This window comes from Castor canadensis, chromosome 8 (genome assembly GCF_047511655.1).
Source record: "Castor canadensis chromosome 8, mCasCan1.hap1v2, whole genome shotgun sequence".
Taxonomy (NCBI): Eukaryota; Metazoa; Chordata; class Mammalia; order Rodentia; family Castoridae; genus Castor; species Castor canadensis.
This window is the reverse complement of record NC_133393.1, coordinates 109,193,273-109,216,302: the sequence shown is the minus strand read 5'-3', so window position 1 is coordinate 109,216,302 and position 23,030 is coordinate 109,193,273. Positions and strand designations below refer to the sequence as shown.

The window sequence follows — 23,030 nt, the reverse complement described above, 5'->3', positions numbered from 1 at the left end:
CTTTCTTTTTGGATGAAATTTCTTGAGTCAGTTAGAAATAGTAAAATCCTGCCGCTGCTGTAATTCCACAATTAAAAAAATACAATATGTACAACGAGGATCTCACAGAATGATACTTATTACCTTTTAAATTTTTATTTAGAATTTTTATTTCTAGCTGCTTATGTAAATGTTAATTTTTATATTCTTGTCCCTCCCCAAACAATTCTAAAACTGCTATTTCAAATATCTTTGCTAATTTCTTTATTTATGAAGTTTTGTACCAAATTACCCAACTCAGACAAATGCCTTAAATGAAAGAAGTAGATGGCTATATGAAGATAAGTTGTCCCTTGACACATGGGCTGTGGGGTGTTTTTCATGTGTCCTTGGCATTTTTTAGTGAGTTCTGTCTTTGAATCTAGAGCAGGGATGTCTGCAGTGATACGTGAATGTGTTTAGAATCAACCTTTGAAATGTTGAACCACTGACTATTAAAAACTAAATCAATCATGTATCTGAGTCATCTTAGAAATGAAGCTTATGTAGTATACCTAATCTTCCATATTATAATTTTTTTCTTTATTTCTTTTTTAATTTGAGACAAGGTCTCCAATGTTGGCCAGGCTGGTCTTGAAACTCCAGGATTCAAGCTATTCTCCGAAGTCAGACTCCCCAATAGCATGGATTACAGGTATGTACCACTGTGCCCAACCTGGGCACATTCACTTATTGTGGCTTTTTGTTTATGAAATGAAATATTGCACAGTCTTTCCTTCCTTCCTTTATTTGTTCATCCCTTCCTTCCTTCTTTCTCTCTCTTCTTTCTTTCTTTTTTTCTATTTTTTACCTGACAATTGCTATTTAAATAAGCATCAAAATGTCCTAGAATCTCAGGATCAAAGAACGTTTTGAAGCCCATAAGCACATCCTCCACCCACCCCAGGCTCTTGGCTGAGGGCCTCTGTGAAAGGCACTTGACCCTGGGCATGGGAGCGCTTCACTTCTCCCTCTCAACTGGCTTCCTGTGCATCTCTAGGAAATGTCATACTTCTATTGTTCTCAGTCTTGTCTCTAGGGTGTGAAGCTTCAGACCCTTCCTGGTTTCTCAGAGGGCTCTCTCCTGGGCATACTTTCCACTGACCTTAGCTCTATCCAACATGAGCTTCCCCAGGCTGTGAATCTTTGGCTCCATTTCTCCCCTCAGCTCTACCCGATCAGGAAAAAACAGAGACAAAACTGTTTACTCTTTGAGTATTTTATGTGTGTGTGTAATATATATATATATATATACACGTATATATGTATATAATATGTATATATATATATACACGTATATATGTATTCTAACTGTTCCAGACAACACACACATATTTCTTTGGTTTAATAAAAAATAATAATAATAAATAAATATTTGTAGCATGTAGCATGGCTCAAGTAGTAAAAAATAAATATTTGCTGTTGTCCCTGGCTCCTGGCTGGTCTTGAGTTGTATCCTTTGTAATTAACCAGCACCAGTAAGTAAAACACTCTTCTGAGTTCTCTGTGTATTCCAGCAAATTAAATCTCAAGAAGGAGGTTGTGGGAACCTCAAACTTTGTAGCCAAGTCAGTGTGAATAACCTGGGGATAGATATTTGTGACTGGTCCTGAAAGTGAGGGCAGTTTGTGGTACTTAGACCTTGAACCTGTGGAGGCTGATGCTAATTCTGGATAGCTAGTGTCAGAATCGAATTGAAAATAGCCAGGTGCTGGTGTAGAATCAGAGAACTGGTTGGTGTGAAGAGGGAGAAATCCTCTCAATTTCCACCATCTAATCTGTAAGTATTTGATATTAGTTTATCTATATATATATTGTTCTTTCTCTTTCTTCCTTCCTTCCTTCCTTCCTTCCTTTCTTTCTTTTGGTATTGGGGACTGAATCCAGGGCCTCACATATACTAGGCAAGCATTCTATCACTAAGGCACACTCCAGCTCTCGATAGATATCTATTGAGCACTGCGCTTAGAAACACAAAACCATCCAGCTCATTGGGAAGCCCACGTTAATGGAAAAGTCACACAAATATATGCACAAATAATTAGTGACTAATACAGCAGACAATGCTTTGGAAGTGTGTCGGGGTGATTCAATCCAACCTGGTGCTGAGATGAGGTAGTGCATATCTGTAGTCCCAGCGACTTAGAAGGCTCAGGTAGGAGAATCACTTAAGTGCCTGAGTTTGAAGCCAGCTAGTGAGACTCCCATCTTTAAAAAGAAAATCTGGTCTGGTAAGGTAGACATGGCTCCCTAGCCCCAAGGTATGTGGTCTCAACTGTCCAAAGATGTGTGGAACCTGCAGGCCCTAAGAAGAAGAACCAAGGGCTTGGTCTACTTTCTTTTATCCTATTTTGGGCAGATATGGGGGCTGTTAAATAAAAATTGCAGGAGGTAATTGTTTTGGACTAGCATCCTGCACTGAGCTCAACACACCGGACTAAAAATCAAAATGCAGTCTCTTGTGCTGAGTTTCCATTTCACCAAGCTAAAACCAAATTGTCCTCTGATCTGAGAAACGAGAATAAAGAGAAAAGAACCAAATTTTCCAAACAGGCCAGTTGAAGTTGGCATGATGATGAAGTTTGCTCTGCTCAATCTTTACATCCTTTAATACCTCCAACCTGGAGCTGCTCGTGGTGGCTCATGCCTGTAATCCCAGCACAGAGGAGGCTGAGGCAGGAGGATTATGAGTTCTAGACCAGCCTGGGTTACACAGCAAAACCCTGCTTTCAAAAACAAAATAAAGCAAAAAAGTAACTGAAGTAATCTGATATTAACCAATCAGCCATTTTTCTATTTTTCCGTTTCCCCATTCCCACTTTACAAGAGAAATAACTTTGAAATGACTAATCTGCTTTTTGTCATTTTTTCCACTGTTTTCAGCCCTTCTACAAAACAACCTCTCCAGCTGAGTCCACCTGAACACTTATTCTGCTTTATGTAATAAAATGGTGCTCAATTCTAGAATAAAAAATAAAGTAAATTAAGATCTTTACGCTAACCTGTTATTATTTGCAGATCAGTGTTCCAAAAGTCGAGGAGCCCCTAGCACTGCAGAAAGCAGCTAAATTTGAGGACTGAAAAGTCTATAATCCTGGCAATTAGGAGGTCACCATGACCTTGTCTACACCAGTTTTTTCTTCAAGACAAAGAGTAATGCTTGACCGAGGAAAGGTAAGAACAGAAGTTTGCTTGTCTTGAGCTGGACAAAGGAGTGGAGGTGGTCATAGAATTGAAGAAAATATTCCTGAATCCAAAAAATATAATTCATATTGTTATGTAATATATAATTTATATTGAAATCATTCATAGGTTTTGTGCATGTGTTCTGGGGATAAAACCAGGTCTTCACACATACTAGGCAAGTGCTTAACCACTGAGCTACATATTCAGCCCCAATTTGTAGGTTTTACATGCCATCGTAGGGAGGTTTTGTTGTTGTTATTGTAATGGAATACCGAGGCAATCTGCATTATAAGGAAAAGAGAGTTATTTTGCGTCATGGTGCTGCATTTGATGATTGCATTCTTGCTGACATACCCTTTATTGGTCTATATCTTTTGCAGAGTTTGTCTCAAAGTCAAATGGGGTAAGAAATAGCCTTCGCTGAGTTCTAGTAAGCATTCTCATCAATTCTCGAGCCTGAATGGCCCCTATGATGTGGCCTAGCACACTCCCAAACTTAAAGCTCCAGTCCTAGCCTCTCATAGGACCGGCTCACATAACTGCCTGGTGACCTCTACTCCTTTAAGCTACATGCTCCATATGGGAACTCCATGTTCTTGTACAAGCCTTCTTCGAATAGATGACCTAACTTATGGTTGGCAGTGCTCACTCATGGTGGAAAAAAGTGAAGATTAACTTCTTTTCCCTTCACTTCCTGCTGTTGTCTGAATGTTTGTGTCCCTACAAAATTCACATGTTGAGATCTAATCCTGAATTACTGGTATTCGGAGGTTTGGCCTTTAGCAGGTGAAAAGGTCATGAGAGCACAGTTCTCACTAATGGGATCAGTGCCCTTATAAAAGAAGCCTGAGGGAGCTTGTTTGCTTTCCTCCCACTAGGTGAGGACACACAGAAGACACAATCAATGAGGAGTAGGCCCTCATCAGATACTGAATCTGCAGCCACCTTGTTGATGGGCATCTCAGCCTCTGGAATTGTGGGAATTAAATTTCTGTTGTTTATAATCACCTAGTCTAAATATTTTATTATAGCAGCAGGAATGGAACAAGACACCCTGGTTGGTATTCAGTCATGGATGGATTCCATACTATAAATAGTTCGAGTCTGCCCCCTCCCCTTTAATGGCTGCTGTCATTGGTCCAGGCCTCCACGATCTATTAAAATTTAAGATTGCGGCTAGGACAGAAAATGGAGCTAGTAGTCTTCTTTGATTTGAGAAATATAAATGCCATATTTTATATGAGATAATGAGATAATTTATTTCATTAGTAAGAAAATTAACCAAGTTATAAATACTACAGTATTGTTTCTGAAAATGCGAGCTGTTATATGTAAAGGAAATCTTGGACTAGCTGTGGTGCTACATGCTTGCAATCCCATCACTAAGAGGCTGAGGCTGGAGGATTGAGAGTTCAAGGTCAGCCTGGGCTACATAGCAAGACCTTGTCTCAGAAAAAAATAAAAAAGAAAGTCCATTTATTTTTGTCACTGGGGCTATTACAGGTTTATTATTTAAAAATGAAGATTATTTTTCTTTCCCCAAATAACCAAGAATTTGGAGAATTTATTTTTGGCTCTTTTTCCTTTTCTTTCTTTCTTTCTTTATTTGGCAGTACTATATTTTTGGTGGCACTGGGATTTGAACTCAATGCCTTGTACTTGCTAAACAGGCACTCTTACTGCTTGAGGCATTCCACAAGCCTTTTTTTTCATGATGGATTTTTTGAAATAGGGTCTCCTGAACTATTCTCTGGGGCTGGCTTTGAACCACAATCTTCCTGATCACTGCTCCCTGAATAGCTAGGATTACCGGTGTGAGCCACAGGTACCTGGTAGTACTGAAGATTGAACTCAGGGCCTCATGCTTGCGAGGCAGGCCTTCTACTACTTGAGCAATGTCCCCAGCCCTCATTTTCCTTTTAATTACTAGGCCTTTCCCTTCCCACAACTTATATTACATCAGTTATATATTCTCTCACAACTTTTTCCTGTGATTGAGTCTCCTAAAGGCCAAGACCAAGAAGTCAAGTTGAGTGAGCGCTCATCTTGAAACACAAGTGATTGAAAGATAGAGGTGTGCGATGGGGGGTAGCACATCTGTGGACCAGGAAAATAAAGAGAATGTTCCTACAACATGTAAAACCAGTGCCAATACTTAAAGCAGTATTAGGTGGAATGAAAAGCCCCCTTTAAAAATCCTTCTTTTTCTATGTTATCTCATATTTCTAAAGATAAATTATCATTAGCAAATAATTATGAATAATAGCACTATCACTTAGTTTCCCGCCAGCTGAGGCCTGCAGAGCATGCAGTTTTAGAACTGAACAATTAAGCTCAGAGAAGATGAAAGTAGAGGTTACCATGGCAATCTGATCCCACAACCCCACGGGAGGCCATATTGGTTCAGTGCTGGACTCACATAGGCTGGTTTTGTGACCTGTAATTCAGACAATATTTACATACAGATAGGAAGTTTTCCTTGTGTGAGTTCGGAAAGGATGTGGTTACTTTGAAATCTGCAGAAGGGGATCGTGTGATTTTTTTTTCAGTGCAGTGACAATGGGTTAATAGAAGTAGTAGGAGCTGATAATAGTGGTTAGTATTGAAAGATGCCACAAAATATTGAAATTATGGGTTCTGAAAAATAATTACATGAAAAATTTAATGGTTAAGTATAATTGCATAACTAGTTCATCATTCATACAATAATACTTGTTAGGGTTGGAGATGTAACTCAGTGATAAAGCACCTGCTTAACTTGTATGAGGCCCTGGGTTTCAGCCCCAGCACCACACACACACACACACACTCACACACACACTCACACACACACCACCACCACCACCACTAATAGTAATAACAAGTGATATAAAATATTAATCTCCACTATGTGCCAGACTCTATTGTATGTACTGGAATTCAGTGAGCAAAACATAGGAGACAAATAATGTATAATAAATAAATAATTTATGGTATATACAGTATTTGAATGTGATAAGGACTATGAGGACAAAGTAAAGCAAGTCAGGGAGACTGAGAATGCTTCTAGAAGCCTAATGAGGGAAAAATTTGTTCCAGGAAGAGGAACGACCAGAGGTGTCAAAGGCTGTTGACAGGGCAACTCACCCACTGATTTAAGCCGAGTGAAGTTCATTGGTCCTCTAGACTTACTGGAGTGATGAGTGACTGTATTGTTCAGATCTCGCTCAGCCCACTCCTATTTCTTCATTCCTCCATTCTGCTGATCCCAAGGTCACCCCCTAATAAAATGCCTGCTCACAAAGCTCCCTCTGGGAGTCAGTTTCCAGAAGCCCACCCCAAAACCAGGCATTACTCTTTTTATTTTACATGTAACATGTATATAAATTTTTATAACAGTCCCCCAAATGAGGGCATTATTGACCACTTTAGAGAAGAAGATACAGAAAACAAGTGAAGTTGGGTAACTTTTCCAAGGTCACTGAGTTAAGAAAGTGGCAGAGTGGGATTGAGTAATATACTTGACTCCAAAGCTATGCTTTTCTCAACATGACATTTTAACCTACTGGCTGCTTGAATTGTTCGGGTGCCACAGAGGGCCTGGGATAATGAGGTAGAAAGCAGGAGCCAGGGAGCCAGGAGGGTGCTCAGAACTACTGAGCTGTGGGGAAGAAAGAAGACAACAGTGAGGGAAAAGTCAAAGTAGGAGGCTGGAGACCAACTCATCCACTGAGCTGGGGAGATCAAGCCTGAGGTCCAGCAAGGGAGAAAACTCAAATACAATAGGAAAGGAAGAACTGAGCCGAGGAGCTTACAAATGCAGCAATTCAGTTTTCACCTGCGACTCAGAATTATTTCTGTGTGGACTTGGGAGGATGTCATGGGTAACATGTCTTTCAAGGAATTAAATTAACACAACATTGGTAGCATCCTATAATTTTAATGAATTTTTTTATCATGTAACAAGTTTGCCTCTATAGTCTAGATTTTTCACCCATCCAGAGTAATTTACTGTTATAAAATATCCATGTGTAGTTAAAAAGAGGGTTCACTTGCGTTAACGGTATAATTCTGGTCTATATTTTGAAAATATTTCTTTTTCATTCAAGATATCATTCTACTACTGGGAGGTATGTGTTTCTTAGTACATTTTTATTTTTATTTCTTCTTGCCTTCTTGCTGTTCATCCTTCCATTGAGCCTTTAAGGAACACTTATTACAATAGACTGTGGGCAAACAAAGATCAATAAAACACAATTCTGTCACAACATTAGCAGTCTAGTGAGGTAAATAGACATTTAAACAACAACAAGGACAAAAAGTCATATTTGGCAAGCACCGAGAGAGAGCTAAGAGCAAGGAAACTCTGACCCTGATGGGGACAACAGCATGGAAGGGTTTAAGAGAAATGTCCTCAAGAATGGAAATAAGGAGGGCTGGGGATATAGCTTAGTGGTTTAGTGTTTGCCTTGCATGCATGAGGCCCTGAGTTCAATCCCCAGTACCACAAAAAAAAAAAAAAAAAGAATGGAAATAAGGTTTCACAGAGCACAAACCCATAAGGACTAATTCACAATGGACAAGATTAGCCACCAGGAAACACTATCCATATGTTGTCTGTAAATGTTTAACTGCTTAAACCTTTCAATGATTCCCTACTGTCCACAGGAATAAGTTCAAACTTCTTGCCATGACCTTCCATTATTCTTGCATATTTTTTCAATTTTGTCCCAGATTCCTTGTGATTAGTAAGGCACATTAAAGTTTGAGAATCACATGGGATAATACCCAAAAGTCCTTAGTACAGAGCCTCATATGTGAGCCAGTGAGTGGAACCAAGTGTAGGCAGCTGGCACCCTGCTAGGCTGTGCCTCTAGGGGCACTTGAGGAAGGTGGCTGACCTGCTTCTCTCTGCTCCCAGTTCCTGAGAGCTGCTTACCTGCAAAGCTGTCTCTCCCCACTAAGCTGCGGTTCTTTTTTCTGACTGCAGTGGAATTCAGTTTGCAGTTTTCTCAACACCTGCAGAACCAGCTTCATCATGACTCCTGCAATGACCCCAGCACCAGCAGTGGTCTGAGGTGTTAAATGTTCCCTCTACATTCTAAGTTTAAATAATTCCAGCCTCTTCTGTTTTTGTTCTCTCCAGTGCTAGAGTTAATAGCTGCCCCCCTACTGTTGCCGCCTTTGTGATCCTTTAAGGCAGTGGATCTTGACCAGGACAAATTTGCTTCCCAGGGGACATTTGGCAAGAACTGAAGAGAGATTTTTGTTGTCACAATTCAGAGGAAGTGAGAGGAATATTCCTGTTATCTATTGGGTAGAGAACAGAGATGCCACTGAACATCCCACAGTGCACAGGACGGCTACCACAACAAAGGATTATTTGACCCAATATAGCATTAGTATCAAGGTTGAGAAATTCTGTTTTTACCCACTTTTTTATCCTTTCAGTTAAAAATGTTGTGCACAGTTAAAGATTATATATAGTTGAAGTGTTCATATTAAATACATTTGATAAATAACTTGTGGTTTTGACTGAATCCTGCACGATTCAACTTTCACTAGTATTATAGAAAGAAATTAGATAATTGTGGAAAAGTTGAAGTTGTCTATGGTTGAAACAAAAAAAATACAATTAACTATAACTAAGCTATTTGTGTGGTGGGGGAGAAGGAGGTGGGTGCTGGGGGATGAACCCAGGGCCTCATTTGCCTGGCAAGCGTTCTTCTACTGAGTCACTTCTCTAACATGGGAGTTAAATCTTCATATCTCATGACACGAATTGGATAATTTCTCACATGTGTATAATTGATAAATCAAGGAGAAGTGGTATTATTTTGGAAAATATGACTTTTGGAATGGGACGTGGAAAGGGTGGAGCAGAGGATTGCTGCTTCTCATTGTAAGCTCATCAATACTATTTTGTAAAATCCAGTCACATACAGTATTTTCAAATATTTTAGGAAAAAATTCTGTTACATAATGTACTACTTTATAAATATTACACAACTGAAGCTTCAGGCTGGTTGTGGTTTTGTCCTCATTTTTTTTGTATTTTTTTTTGCCCATATTGCAAAAATATAATGTTTTGCATAAAAGTCCAATTTTTTTTTCTTAAAAAGTCATGTTTGACAATAACAAATCCTTATTTGCATGTGAAAACAAGAAGCTGTGCTCTTGGTCACCCACTTTTGACAAGGTGTATGTTTTCCATTTTGTCACAGATCCCACCACTCTCCACTGTACTTTGGGTATTTCTACCCAAAGCCTGGTTATGTCTACCCAAATGGAGACATTTGGGCTGCTCGCTTGTTCCTCTAATCATCTAGCCTGCAACCCTAGATGTACAGTAAATAATCTTTAGCGCCTTGTACCACGGTATGTATCATCAGCCCACAAAGTAACAAAGGAATTTCCCTAACTTCAGAATTTGCATGAGCACCACCAATTATAACTAAAGGAAGGGAAAGATTCCTCTTGCAACAATTTATGGGCCAGCTATTCTTAGAAGAGTACCTGGTCCATGTATTAATTCATTTAATCCTCATAACAATCCAGTTGGTAGGTAATAGTATCCATTTTTACAGATAATCCAAGGCAAAACAAGTTAAGTAACCTGTATTGCACTATCGTGCAAGTACCTCCATAAGTCTTGTAAATTGAGGGGCAATCTTTTTAACCAATATTTAAAAAGAATCTATGCAATTTGTTTAGATGATCTTTGCATTAGCCAGAACTTTCTGCTCCCAGTGTCAGAAAGGCAGCTCAAATTGGCTTTGAAACAAAACATTTAAAAATGCAAATCAACTGGCTTACACAGTCAAACCACAGGATGTCAGGATTTGAGCTGGCCTCTGGGCAACTGCATCCAGCCACTTCTCCAGCTCTCTGGCTTTCCCTTACTAGTCTTTGTTTGTCTTTGCATGCTGGCTTCATTCTTTCAAGTTCATTCTTTCTTCTTTCTCTGGAAAGAAGACCCTCAAATAGAGTTTGTCCTTAGTATATTTATTGTGTGCCCTTAAGATGATGCCTGTAGAATGGATAAGCAAGAAGTAAGACTTCAAGCTGTGATGCACACCCAGCAACATCCTAGGATGACCTCATAAGGAAATATGATGTTAAAATGATCCTTCGAAGTAGTCCTGAATGGGACTGAGATGGCCAGACCTTTACACATGTGTGTCAATCAATCTTTGGATATGAGTCAGCTACAGAAGGGAGTGACCTTGGACAAGGAGGCTCTCTTAGCTGAGGCAATCCCTGGGTTGATGGCCAAAAGCTGTCTGCCAAAAGTACTTCTAGCAACTGGGGCAAGTCCTTCATTGAAAGGGGATTTGGACCATGTAACCAGTGTCAGCCACAATGGAAGAAGTGACTGCCAACCATTTTAGGGTCACGTCCTGCTGTGGCTTGGAGGAGTGGTCTTCAAATTTCCACATGTTAAAAGTTTGGTCTCCAGGGTCCTGTGGGACCTTTTGAAGGGCATGCCAGTGAAGGTGGCCCTGGCTCCTTCCTCTCTCTCTCTGCTTCCTGGCTCATGAAGTGACCAGTTTGCTCCACATTCCTGTATCATGATGTGCCTTCCTTCACTAATGGTCCAAAGAATGGAGCCATTGATCCTGGACTGAACCTCCAGAACTATGAACCAAAATAAAACTTTTCTCCCTGTAAATTAATTGCCTCAGGTATCTGTTTATAATTATGGGAAGTTTACTAATATACCTTCTTCTAGATTTCCATCTAAGGAAAAAGAAAGATCATCCTTGATCTACAATTCAGAATCTTCCAGGGAAGGAGTCTGTCTACCTTCAATCAGGTGCATTGGGTCAGTTATATGGCCAGGGTGTGCAGTACTCATAGGCACATCATTAACCATGCACTTGTGGGCAGCCAAGTGTTCAAAGAAGGCAAATGTTGTCAGCCCCACAGAAATTCATTTGCACAGAGCATTTCCCCAGAGGAAGGGGTGATGGTGTTGGAATCTAGAGAAGAGGGAAGGAGTGCCTTAAGTAGACCAAAACCATAGCTGTTGCAAATTTTCTCTTCCTTATTTCTAAGTTGGACCTTTCAACTCATTGATACGGGCAGCCAAACCTTTTATACAGTCAAAAACTGGAGAAGGACACACAGTGTACACTTAGGGAGAATGAAGATCAGCTGGCATCTCCAAACCCAGAGGAATAAAAGCTCAGAGTCATTTGTGAGTTCGTAACCTTCATCTAGCCTCATGATGCTCTCAATTAGAGTTCAATGTTTACAGTGTCTCCACTCTCCAACATAACCAATGGGAACAATGATGAACCAGGAATTTGTCTATCTTGATTTTTATGGCTTCAACCCAGCCTGATAAACATCCCAAATACCTGCCAATTCACCAAGGTGAGGAACAAAAATCCACCTGTGTTAGTGAGTATTATCCAGGTCCCACTCGTTAGCTTCTCTCCACGCTAGCCTCTGTTCCATTCCCAAAGTTTGCCCTTGCCTTTCACTTGAGATCCTCATCCAGTTCCTTGGTTTGGTGTTTGCTTTGGATCTTTCTGTTCCACATTTTGGGCTGCTATTCAAGGGTTCTTCCTTGGGTTCATCCTCACTCCTGTCCTAGTTAACCTTGGTCCTGCTAACATGACATTCACTCCCCTCTTCTTGGTCCCCCGGAAGTAGAGCACAAAGGCCTTCAAAATGCTACATTCTGTACTCCATAAAAGTTTTAATTCTTGTGAAGAACTTGAAATGGAAGAGCACACAGTACTAAAAATGAGAGTTATGCAACCGGAAATCTACCAAGAGACACAAAAGTGAAAGTAACCTGATGAGTTTCCCATGGTCCAGTGTCTGACCTTGTAGGTGACAGGATATAATTTTGTCAGTTGGTTGCAGTTAGGGATGCTGACTTATACCATTGGAACTTCACAAGGGATTGAAATTATAAATAAGAATGACAGTTCAGTATTTCACAAAGTTTTTATATAACTGCAAATGGGTCTAGACACTTGAACCTTCAGCGGATTCTTTCCTTCATGGCACCTTCCAGTTTTTTTCTCACTTTATAAGATAACAAGCAAATGAGGCAATAAATTGTGTAAATGATTTCAGTAATAGCAGAGAAATGAGGTCCACATTTGATGCATTGAACTACTGGATGGCAGACAGTGCCACCTTGTGGTGCTCCAAGTGTCTGCTGGTCAGCTGAAGTAAGGAAGGCACATTCATACAGTGGTTTGAGTGTCTTGTGATATATAAAAGTGTGTGTATACAGGAAAGTCAAGGACAGACTCTACTTTCTGCATTGAATTAACATATTTTAGATCTGTAAATATCCTCACCCAGGTCAAGTCTTGGTGGCCTCTGAACCATTTACTTTTCCCGGTTGACTGCACATCTCTGAGCAGTTAATATTGTGTGTTTATGTCTTGGAAGGTAGGGGACAATTTACCATCTACCCTGTGTACAGACCATGCGGCTTCCTACTGTTACAAGAGTCCAGGAAGTAGACACCAGGCCAGCACTCTGGTGGTATCATGTTGAGTCCCCTGCACTCCAGTCTCTTAATAACCCATGTGGCTCTACTTCGGCATTTCCTCCCCTAAACACCCCCAAGGACTACAGGGACCTGCTTCTCTCTGGGGGATATTTCCAGGTCTTGTTTCCCTTGCTTCGTTTTGGATAGTTGGATTATCTAGCTAATTCCCATCTAGATTATTAAAAAGATGTCTAGCTACCTACCACATGGTCACATGATCCACATTTAGGGATCCAGTTTCTGTTCAGACCTTGAGTAGCAGGTCTAAAACTGGACAAAGTCTCCTGACTGGGGCTGGCCTTTGAGCATCTGCCTCAAGAAGACTGCCCAGCTCTGAGCTGCTCCCTATGTCCACCCTGTCTCTTCTCTGACTCCTGCTCCCTGACTTTTCCAGGCAAACTTTGGGCTCATTGTCTCAAGTAAAAGATCCCAAACCCTGAAGGGGCAAACTCCATCCTGCCCCAGAAATGAAAGCAAGCTGGTCTTCAAGTCATTCTGACTAGTATCCTTGGTTACAGGAGTCCCATGTCCTGTGATGTGGTGCTCCAGTGCTGCATTTAGTACATTTTCCTGTCACAGTGAAACAGGACACCCTCTCAGAGAGGAGCAGGAGCACACCATTGCATCGGTCTTGCCATGGAGGCGAGTTTAGGTGCTCAAACATGCTCAGGTTTGAGAATTTTACTCCATCATTGAGTAAATGACGGACAGGATAAATGAAAACTGTGATGATCTAGAGGGGATATTAGGGAAAATTATGCTGAGAGTTTTAATGCATTCAAATTTGCATTGATTTATCACTTACAGGCACAGGTTTCTCAGCACCTTCACACACTCTATTTTCCATAAATGTATTCTGTAGTGTGGAAGATGCTCGAATGAAGGTTCTCCTGTGCTACCTGGCTCCTCTGGTCTACGTCTTGTCAGTTTTCATCTCAGATTCTAATTCATAGCAATACCACATATAGTTATAATTAGTGGATTAGTTAAAATGTGCCATGCACACTTCAAATCCTTCTTTGTTATGCCTGAAATAGTGCTTTTACTCCTCCCTACCTCTAACTGTTGGTTTGGTACTTTCCATCAATCCTTTGCATTTTATCCAGCAGTGGGGGCATCTATCTCTAAGCCTCCTGTCCAGGTGGGACCCACTTTCTGTGCTGTCATAGTATGAGTTTCCAGGTGCCTGTCTGTGATGATCCAAACATCATGAGAAACCCAACCAACTTACGTAACTGGAGGTGAGAATTAGTCTCAGGTCCACTGAAGCAAGTAACATTCTTGAGTGGACTATTTTAAAAAGTAACTGTTCTCTTTATCACAAACCTGTTTCTATCAGATATTTTTACAGTGTGCTTATGCAATAGCAGTCAAGTCAGTGGAAATTGTGAAACTGAATAACTATAGAGGATACTGACATTCACAGTGAGTAAGTGATTTAATCTGTTACCTGCTAGATGTAGGAGGACTGCTGTCTGAGGCCAGCCATGGCAAAAGTGCAAGACCCTGACCCTATCTGACAAACAAATTAAAGCAAAAACAGGATAGGGGAGTGGCTCAAGTGGTAGGATGCTTGCCTAGCAAGCATGAAGCCTTGAGTTCAAATCTCAGTACAACCAAACAAAAGCAAAACAAATAAGCAAAAATCCAGCAAACTGGGGTAGAACTCAGGGCCTACAGCTTGAGCCACTCCAGAAGCCCTTTTTGGTGGTGGATTTCTTTGAGATAGGGTCTTGCAAATTATTTCCCCGGGGCTGGCTTCAAACCACAATCCTCCAGATCTCTCTCTCCTGAGTAGCAAAGATTACAGGCATGAGTCACCAGCACCTGGCAGAACTTTGAGTTCTTTGACTTTCAGTTAGTCAACTTCTTCTATGTTCAGTGGAAGTGACTTAGTTAAATAAATGTCCCTAAATTCAGCTTTTATCAATAGAGAATTTGTTTCACTCAAAAAATGTTATACAATTAATTACATGGTGTACATTCCTATGTAGTAAAAAGCATGATGACATGAATGAGAAAGACCATGTAGGAAATTTCAACTAGATTGTTAATTGCATTAGGTAATGAAACACCTGAGGCAATTAACTTATAATGAAAATGGGTTTATTTTGGCTCATGGATCTGGAAGTTCCAGTCCAAGATCAGTGGCCCCATTCTTTGAGCCTCTGGCAAGGGTGGCACATCATTTCAGGAGCATGTGGTGGAAGAAATTGCTTACATCTCTGGCCAGGAAGTAGAGAGAGAGAGAAAGAGAGGGACAGAGAGAGAGAGGGAAAGAGAGAGAGAGAGTTACTAGGGTCCCACAAACCTCTTTAAAGGTATGTTCCCAATGACTTAAGGACCTAAGTCCTTATGAGGCACCACTTCCTAATTTACCAATTCTCAATAACACCACAGTGGGGACCTTGTCTTTTACACGTGAATCTTTGGAGGATACTACTTATATTCAAATCATAGAAGTAGTATTTTATTTTTTAAACAGTGTAATGGATATGCAGTGTTCATCATATTTTAATTTTATTTATTATTTATTAACTTATTTTGAGCTGGGCTCTTGCTATGTAACCCAGGCTGGCCTCGAACTCATGATCCTCCTGCTTCAGCTTCCTGAGGGCTAGGATTACAGGCAAACACCACCACACCCAGCTTTATATTTTTCTTTAAAAAGTAGTTTAAAATTTTGTTTTTCCCTACTCATCACTAAATAAATTTAAAGCAGTGCAAGTTAATTGCCTCTGCAGGAAGCAAGTCTTGTTCTCACCATGCCGATGACATTTTGCACTTCACTCTTTGGGACTATATTTTAATTGCCTGTGCATTACTCTGTCTCTCCCAGTAGACTGTGAACTCTGAAGGGCAGAGGCTGTTTATTTTTCACTGTCATATCCCTAGCTGCAAACCCAATACTAACACAGAATTTGAGTTCAAAAACTATTTATTGAATGGGTGGGTGAATGGATGCATACAGGACAGCTTGATGTCCTGAAAGCATCCAAAAGCAGTACCACAATTCCAGCCCATAGTTTTCTGCCACTTTCTTCTTCTCTCATTCCCTTTCCTCTTCAAACAAATTCCAGAGAGGCTGTTTAGGTAATATATCCCACAAGGAACGCTCAAATGGCGAAACCCCACCCACAATTCTAACACCCTAAGGAGGAGCTCTCCTGGGAGAGCTGTGACTTTGGAGAGGACGGTTGAGATTCTCTCATTTATCATGAGCTATCCTGCCTAGAGCCAGCTAGGCACATTTACATGTAAGACTGTCATTGAATGCTCACCACAAGGCTGTAAGGTAGGTATTCCTATTTGCATTTATGCAGATAAGAAAACAGAGTCCCAAAGAGACAATGGGTCTTGACCATCTTGCATTAAGTCTAACAGGTGGCAGCCAGGCTTACACTCAGGTCTGTCTGACCCCAAAGCTCTGGCATGTTCCTTCTGTCATAGTCTCCATGCCAATATAGAATGCTGTTAGAGACGTGGAATATTTTTACTTGAAAGGACTCTTGGAGCTCTATGTAATCCACATTGTGTTAAAGAATTTTCTTAAAAAAAAATAAAGAAGAAAAGAACTGTGGATATTTTCTTTTGCCAAATAGGATTTTGCAAATCATGATTTTGCCAAGAGAAACAAAGAGTGTTCAATTATTTTGTTATGGATTAAGTAACTCTTAAGATTAGCCAGAAACCTTTTGGCTAATTTGGATGAGTGGGGCCTGTCCTGCCACTTATCGGACCGACCCGGGATGAGAATTCTTCCTTGGGTTCCCATTGACGGGTTTACTTTTGTTCACCTCCAAGTGTAGCTCCCTGACATCTGCTTTTAGGTCAACTCACTTATCAACTAACCACTTACTGCACACTTGCTATTTGCCAGGACCTGAGCTAGGCATTTTTATGTGAATTATCTTCATTAATCTTCACTGTGCTCCTATGAAGAAAGCAAAATAATTATCTCCATTTTACCTTTAGGCAAAAAGTAACTTCTCACAGAAGTAATAATTGGTGGGCCTGGATTAGACTCCAGATCACTGTGGATCCAGAACCAATGTTTTCACTGCCACTTTGGGAGCCTGCCCCACAACCAGTCCTGCGTTGTGAGGCTGTGATATAAAGACATGTTAGATAACCTCCAGGGCTCAGCTTTTCCTGGTGCTGAGTTGCGAGAGACTGGTTGACTTCGTTGTTGTTCCAGTAATAGAGCTATGCTCCAGAATCACAAATGCTTTTTCTAAAGTAGGAAGCATTTGTTTTGTCTAATTTTTAAAAAGAGTTTCCTTTAAAAGACCCCCTTTGTGAAGCAAATGCAAGAAATTCTATCCATTTTCAATGAGGGACTTGAAAAAAAGTGAACATAAACCCTCTTACATTGTTGGCTGTTACTGATGGCTCTATAATGTCAACAGAATGGAAGAAATCGAAGCCACCCTTGGAAGATTTAAGTGAACAGGATTAATTTGGTGAGATTTATATTGTGCCTATAACTTCGCCACCACACATTATTTGTTTTTAAATTAAGAGGATTTATTTCTTACATAACACAAATATAAACAGATGGTAGAAAATTCCCTGAGGACTGAAACTAGAAGTGGAATGGCATAATGGAAACAGCTGTATGAGAAATTTCTTGAAGCTCTGTTTATGATCACCTTCTTTAGCGAGATGAGGAAAGGAAAGCAGATGTCAGCCTGTGGAATATTTTACAGAGTATAGTTTGTGTCACTTTGAGGAGCATGACAAAAATTGATATTTAATGCTGAGTTTGGAATGTAAGATGAATTGCTCTAGTGAGTACAACCTGACCACACAGGCTGTTCAGCCACCACCAATTAGAGGAAGGGAATCAGTGAGAAATTTGCTCTGTTCTTATGGACGTGTGTGTGTGTGTGTGTGTGTGTGTGTGTGTGTGTGTGTGTTGGTTTATTGGGTGCTAAACAAGGGCTGTCCTCATTTGAAGGTGGGTTTTTATAGTGACATTCACTGAGTTCTGATTTGTTTTTATGACTTTCCTTGCAGGAAAAAGCAACCGAGACCAGGAAGTCAGCATTAGACCACACATGATGTGAGAGGAAGTGTACCCAGACTGCCAGCGTATCCTCTTTGTAGCCAAGGGTCCTAGGGTGTGTGGGGACAGTTAGAATGCCAAACACTTCCTAATATACCTCTCTTAGCCTGCCACTTTTCTCTTTTTCAACAGTCTGTTGTTTGATCAGATCTTACAATATGGATGGATTGAGAAGGATTTTTTTAACAGCCTATTTTCTTTCTACAAAAAACATCTGCAGCTAATTCAAGATGCCATGTGCAATGTAGAACTGGGGAAATCAGGAGGCCCTGAGCTCTCTGCCTCTGCCGCTGTAACTAGCTATGTGACCTTGAGCAAATCGCTTAAACTTGGCTTCAGATGTGTTATCAGTAAAAGGAACAGACTGGAAAAGAATGTTTTCTAAGGTCCCTGTCAATGTTGAAATTTGTGGGCTCAATTTCTCTTGAAAATTCACTTGACCTCTTTTGTGTCTAGCCATGTCATGTTTCCATGACCATGAGAGCAACTTGGTAGGATGGTAATTCAGTTATGGTGGAGAAGACAAGTCCACCACAGGTGGTTTCTGTTTGGAAGATTTTCCCACCTCACTTCACATTACCTGGCTATGAAGAATCCTTCACAAAATACAGACCTAAAAGGAACATTCCTGAGGCTGTTCATTTATAATAACTTTATATGTTTTAAATACAGCATTTATTAAATAGTCTCATAGTCCTGAGTAATCATTTAGATTTATTGCATTTTAAGGAAACATGATGAAGAACAAACTTAATGCTAAATCATCCCTTATCTCACTTCATTAAAATTGATTTGTTTTCAAATCCATCTTGCCAGCTAAATTGCCCCAGAAGGTAAAAATCATATTTTATTTATCTCTCTATTCTCTACTGCTGAGTATAGCATTCTAGCTCAATAGTTATCTTTTGAATAAAAGATAATTCATCATTGCCAATCCATCAGTTTCTACTCAGATTTGACTCACTGCTTCTATGCATTATATTAATGAGGACTCATTAGTGTGGGGGTGCTTTGCCTTCCCTGGCTCCTTCCCCTCTACTACTCTGATATAGACTTGGAGGAGATGAGAAGGGTGTATTTTGAATTGACTCCCTCGATGATTATAATGTACATACAGTAGAACCTTGCTATCCAGTGGTATGTGGTTCCAAGGGACAGCCAGCGAGGAAACCCCACAAATGCTCAGGATGCATAGAGTTCAGTGCTGTAGTGCAGATGGTTGATTCTTTTTTTTTCCCGTGGCACTGCCCAACATTCACTAAAGACATACTGCCTTTTAACAAATCACAAATTCTCACTTTTACACTTCAATTAAACACATTAGGGAACCTTTTTGGCTTGGGAGGATCATCATAACTTTGACCTTGCCTTTTGGGTACTATTTGCTTTTTTGGGTCAGATTTTCACAAAATTTACGGCAGGGAAATGCTTAGCAGATCACACAACCATTTAAACACAACTGATGAGAACACAGGACCAAAAGCTTCTCCACATTCACTGAGCTGTATAATGAATACCAGGAATTTCTTTTTTTTTTTTGACTGTGCGTGGTCAAAAGCAATAAATAAGGTGGGCTTGCTGTATTTCCTATTATCCTTTTTGTGTGTGTGTGGTGCTTTGTGTGTTTTTTTTTTTTTTTTTTTTTTAACTCGGGGCCAACACCTTGAGCCACTCCTCCAGCCCTTTTATTTTTTTGTGATGGGTTTTTTCAAGTTAGGGTCTCTTGAACTATTTGCCGGGGCTGGCTTCGAATTGTGATCCTCCTGATTTCTGCCTCCTAAGTAGGCAGGATTACAAGTCTGAGCCATAGGCACCCAGCCATTTCCTATCATCTTGAGCACAAATGAAACACATTCACAGGTTGCACATCTTGCTGCCATTCCCACAGGGGAGACCTGAATTCCAAAGGCTAGTCATGGACACTGAAGAGGTACTTGGTGTCTCATGAATGGGGGTGGGGGGTTGAGATGGGTTCTTTCCCACTGTGGAGCCTGCTTGGGGACAGGGGAGAGGGAAAATAACATGCCCTTTCTGAATGCCTCCTGTGCTCTTACCAAGCAAGGAAACCACACACGCGCAAACTGAGGAGCGTTGTTTTCAAGGCCAGTCTCTTGGTGCAGTTCAGGCAAATACTCTAAGGAAAAGAGTAGAGAATTATTTCATAAATACACAAATCTTACCAACCTGTCTTCCAAGCACCAAATTAATATAGAAATAATCACAAAGAAACCTTACCAAAAGAAGAAAATTTCAAATATTTGGAAATTTTAAACCAAAGCAGTGAAACTGCAAGAAGTGGAAGCAATTGGATTGAGTGTTAACTGGAGCATCTGTTAGATTTATGGGAATTTGAGATCATCTCAAATACCAGCTCCTCGGAAGGCGCTCCCTGACACCAGCCTAAAGCAGCCTGCTGGCTGTCAGTTGCTCACCCTGTCTCAGGTCACCCCATCTCATCATATCGCCCAGTTCATTTTTTATAGCAGGTATCATTCGAATTTATCCTGCTAGTTTTTGATAGAACATCCTTAAGCACATCCTCTCTGTCCTGTTTCTTACTGTACTCCAGCTGCTTGGCATGGACTAGGTGCTTAGTCAGTACGTTTGCTAAATCACGAGTGAACATTATGCATTGCCTATTGGAGATAGTTCTTCAAAACTGTTTTCAAGATGGAAAAACTGCCAGAAAAGAAAACAGACAAACAAAAAATCACCCTGCTCAAGATTTTTTTTTTTTTTGGTGGTACTAGATTTTGAACTTAGGGCCTCATGTTTGCTGAGCAAGTGCTCTACCACTTGAGCCACTCTACCAGCCCTCTACTCAGGATTTACCTCAAAGGAATGAGTAAGTTTTACCCCATAAAATATGTCCAATAATTATGGATCAATTTTTAAAAATGGGTAAGAGCTTGGAGAGCCTCGTGATTAAAAGCAAGGAACAAGGAGTCAGACTATCCATAGTTAGAGAGCCCAGGGAATTGCCCATTCCTACTAAATAGCTATTGAGTATAAGTTCCAAGATTGAGTCTGAGTTCATGCTCACAGTAGTAAGAACACATTATTTATTTTGAAACACTCATGCAGTGGGGTCCCAGTATATAACAAAAGAATGAGATATGAGATCCTTTTAAAAATAAATTCCATGCTTAGGAATGTGTATACTTACTGACTTCAAAACAATGTTTTCCATGAAACCATAAAACTATTGAAGTCTTTAGAAAGTCAAATATGACACATAATTTGTTTTCTTGATTGTTTTATCTAACAGCACAGAAGGTGGAGTCAAAAGACATTAGTTCTGGTTCAAGCACTGCCATTTACTAGCTTAAGTCACTTCATGTCTCAGACTCACTTGCTTTGTCTTTAGTAAAAGAAAAGAATGCCAACATTCCTGCCCCTCCCAGGGTAGCTGGTGCACTGCAGGAATACAGCCCGTGTGGAGGTGCTTAGTTCAGTAAGGATTGTAAGCATGTTATTTTTCACATTGAGGAGAGAAAGACTTTGTAAATGGTGGAGAACATAACCCTGTTTCAGTGGTTACAGCCAAACACTAAACTGTGTGCCCTAGTTCGCTTTCAAAATTCAATGACATGATTGCAAAAGTTAAGTTGCCATCTCTGTGCTAATTGGGCCGGATCTTAGCAGTGTGTTCACCAGAAGTTTAGCAACAAGGGCTCAGTGGTAGAATGTTTGGCCAGCATACAAAAGGCCCTGGGTTTGATTACAAAAGAGAGGGAGAAAGAGAGAGAGGTTGCAACTATAGTAACATGTAGAAGTCCAATGGTATCTTCTCTTGTCTACAATAAGAGTTGCTAAAATGAAAAATTATCTCTAGATCCCTCCTCCTTATTGCATTAACACTCGGACCTTTTCTCACTGTATCCTCTCTCTCCCAGCCCATCAGGATTCTTTTCCTATATTCACAAATATTTTATTCATGAAAGCATTTCATTTCTTGAGCCACCACCCTTCATAGTTTAGAAAGTAGTAGGCTGAAATGTTAATGGTATTTATCTCTGGGTGGTAAGATACTGATTTTCTTTTTCTTTTGATGGTACTGGGATTTGAAATCAGGGTCTCACACTTGCTATGCAGGCACTCTACCACTTGAGCCACTCCACACCCTTCTTACTGAACTTTTAGATACTTCTAGTTTTTTCCAGAATATGCATTTTTTCTTTTTATACTAAGAAAAATAAGAGAACAGATTTAGTCATCACTCTTTAAAAGATGGTAAGATAACACTAATCCTAGAAGTTATCCTTTAAGGAAAACGGTATCTGATCATGTAAATTTGGGAAATACTAGACATTATCTCCTTTCAGCAGGATCCCAAAGCACAAGAATTTGTTAAACACAAGGTTTCGCAAGACAGAAACATACTTAATTTTGTTTAATCCAGAATGTTTTCATTCTTTCCTCCACAAAACACATTTTTTCCCATGAGAAATCTGTAAGCATTTTGTGAATCCAGTGGCCCACCAAGTTATCTTCTGGAGAAACAGGCAATTGGGAACAACTCTCTTTTGCTGAGCAGGAGGGTGACATGGGCTTTCTGCCCCCAGTCTGTGGATCTCTGGAAGGTCCATGAATGAGCTGTAGTGCCAGGTCCCCTTGCACAACATTGTGGGCATGCACACAAATGTGCTTTCTCCTGGGGAAAGGGTCCATGACATTTATTGTCTCAGGCTTCAATGTCCTGGAAAGATACTGGCCATTCAGTACTAGGGATTGAACTAAGAGCTTCCTGCTTGTCAGGCAGGCGCCTTACCACTTGAGCCACTCCACCAGTCCTTTTTTGTGTTGCGTGTTTTCAAGATAGGGACTTGAGAACTATTTGCCCAGGATGGCTTCAAAGCGAGACCCTCCTGATCTCTGCCTCCTGAGTAAGGAAGATTACAGGTATGAGCCACCAACGCCCAGCTCCACTTTCAGTATTTTTGCAACACTTTGTCATCAAAGCAAAGCAGAGAAATCTGTTGTCATGTTTAGCAAAACAAAACAAAATGAAATGAAATGAAAAATAGGACACCTAGTTAAATTTGAATTTCAGCTAAGCAACGATTTTTTTTAGTATTAGGATGTCTGATACAACCTTTTGGATAGCCTGATACTAAAAAATGACCAGGTCTATGGCCATACCACCCTGAATGTCCGATCTCATCTAAAAAGTGACCTGTTTATCTGCAATTCCTATTTGACTGGGTGCAACTCAATTGTATTAGCACTAAGCTATGGAAAACACACTGTGACACATGC

General features: G+C 40.3%; 1 long non-coding RNA gene across 5 annotated transcripts in view; it reads left to right on the top strand.

Moving 5' to 3' along the window:
- Positions 1-19,446, top strand: part of LOC141425796 (uncharacterized) — a 56,560-nt gene extending 37,114 nt beyond the window's left edge. For 2 of the 5 annotated variants that reach the window (XR_012450900.1, XR_012450898.1), the window contains 3 exons: positions 583-673; positions 3,037-3,192; positions 17,723-19,445. This is a non-coding gene — a long non-coding RNA (uncharacterized lncRNA). Of the gene's footprint in view, positions 1-582; positions 674-3,036; positions 3,193-17,722 lie in introns of all 5 variants that reach the window. The other 3 variants (XR_012450899.1, XR_012450901.1, XR_012450902.1) reach the window with 2 other exon arrangements.
- The last annotated feature ends 3,584 nt before the right edge of the window (positions 19,447-23,030 follow it).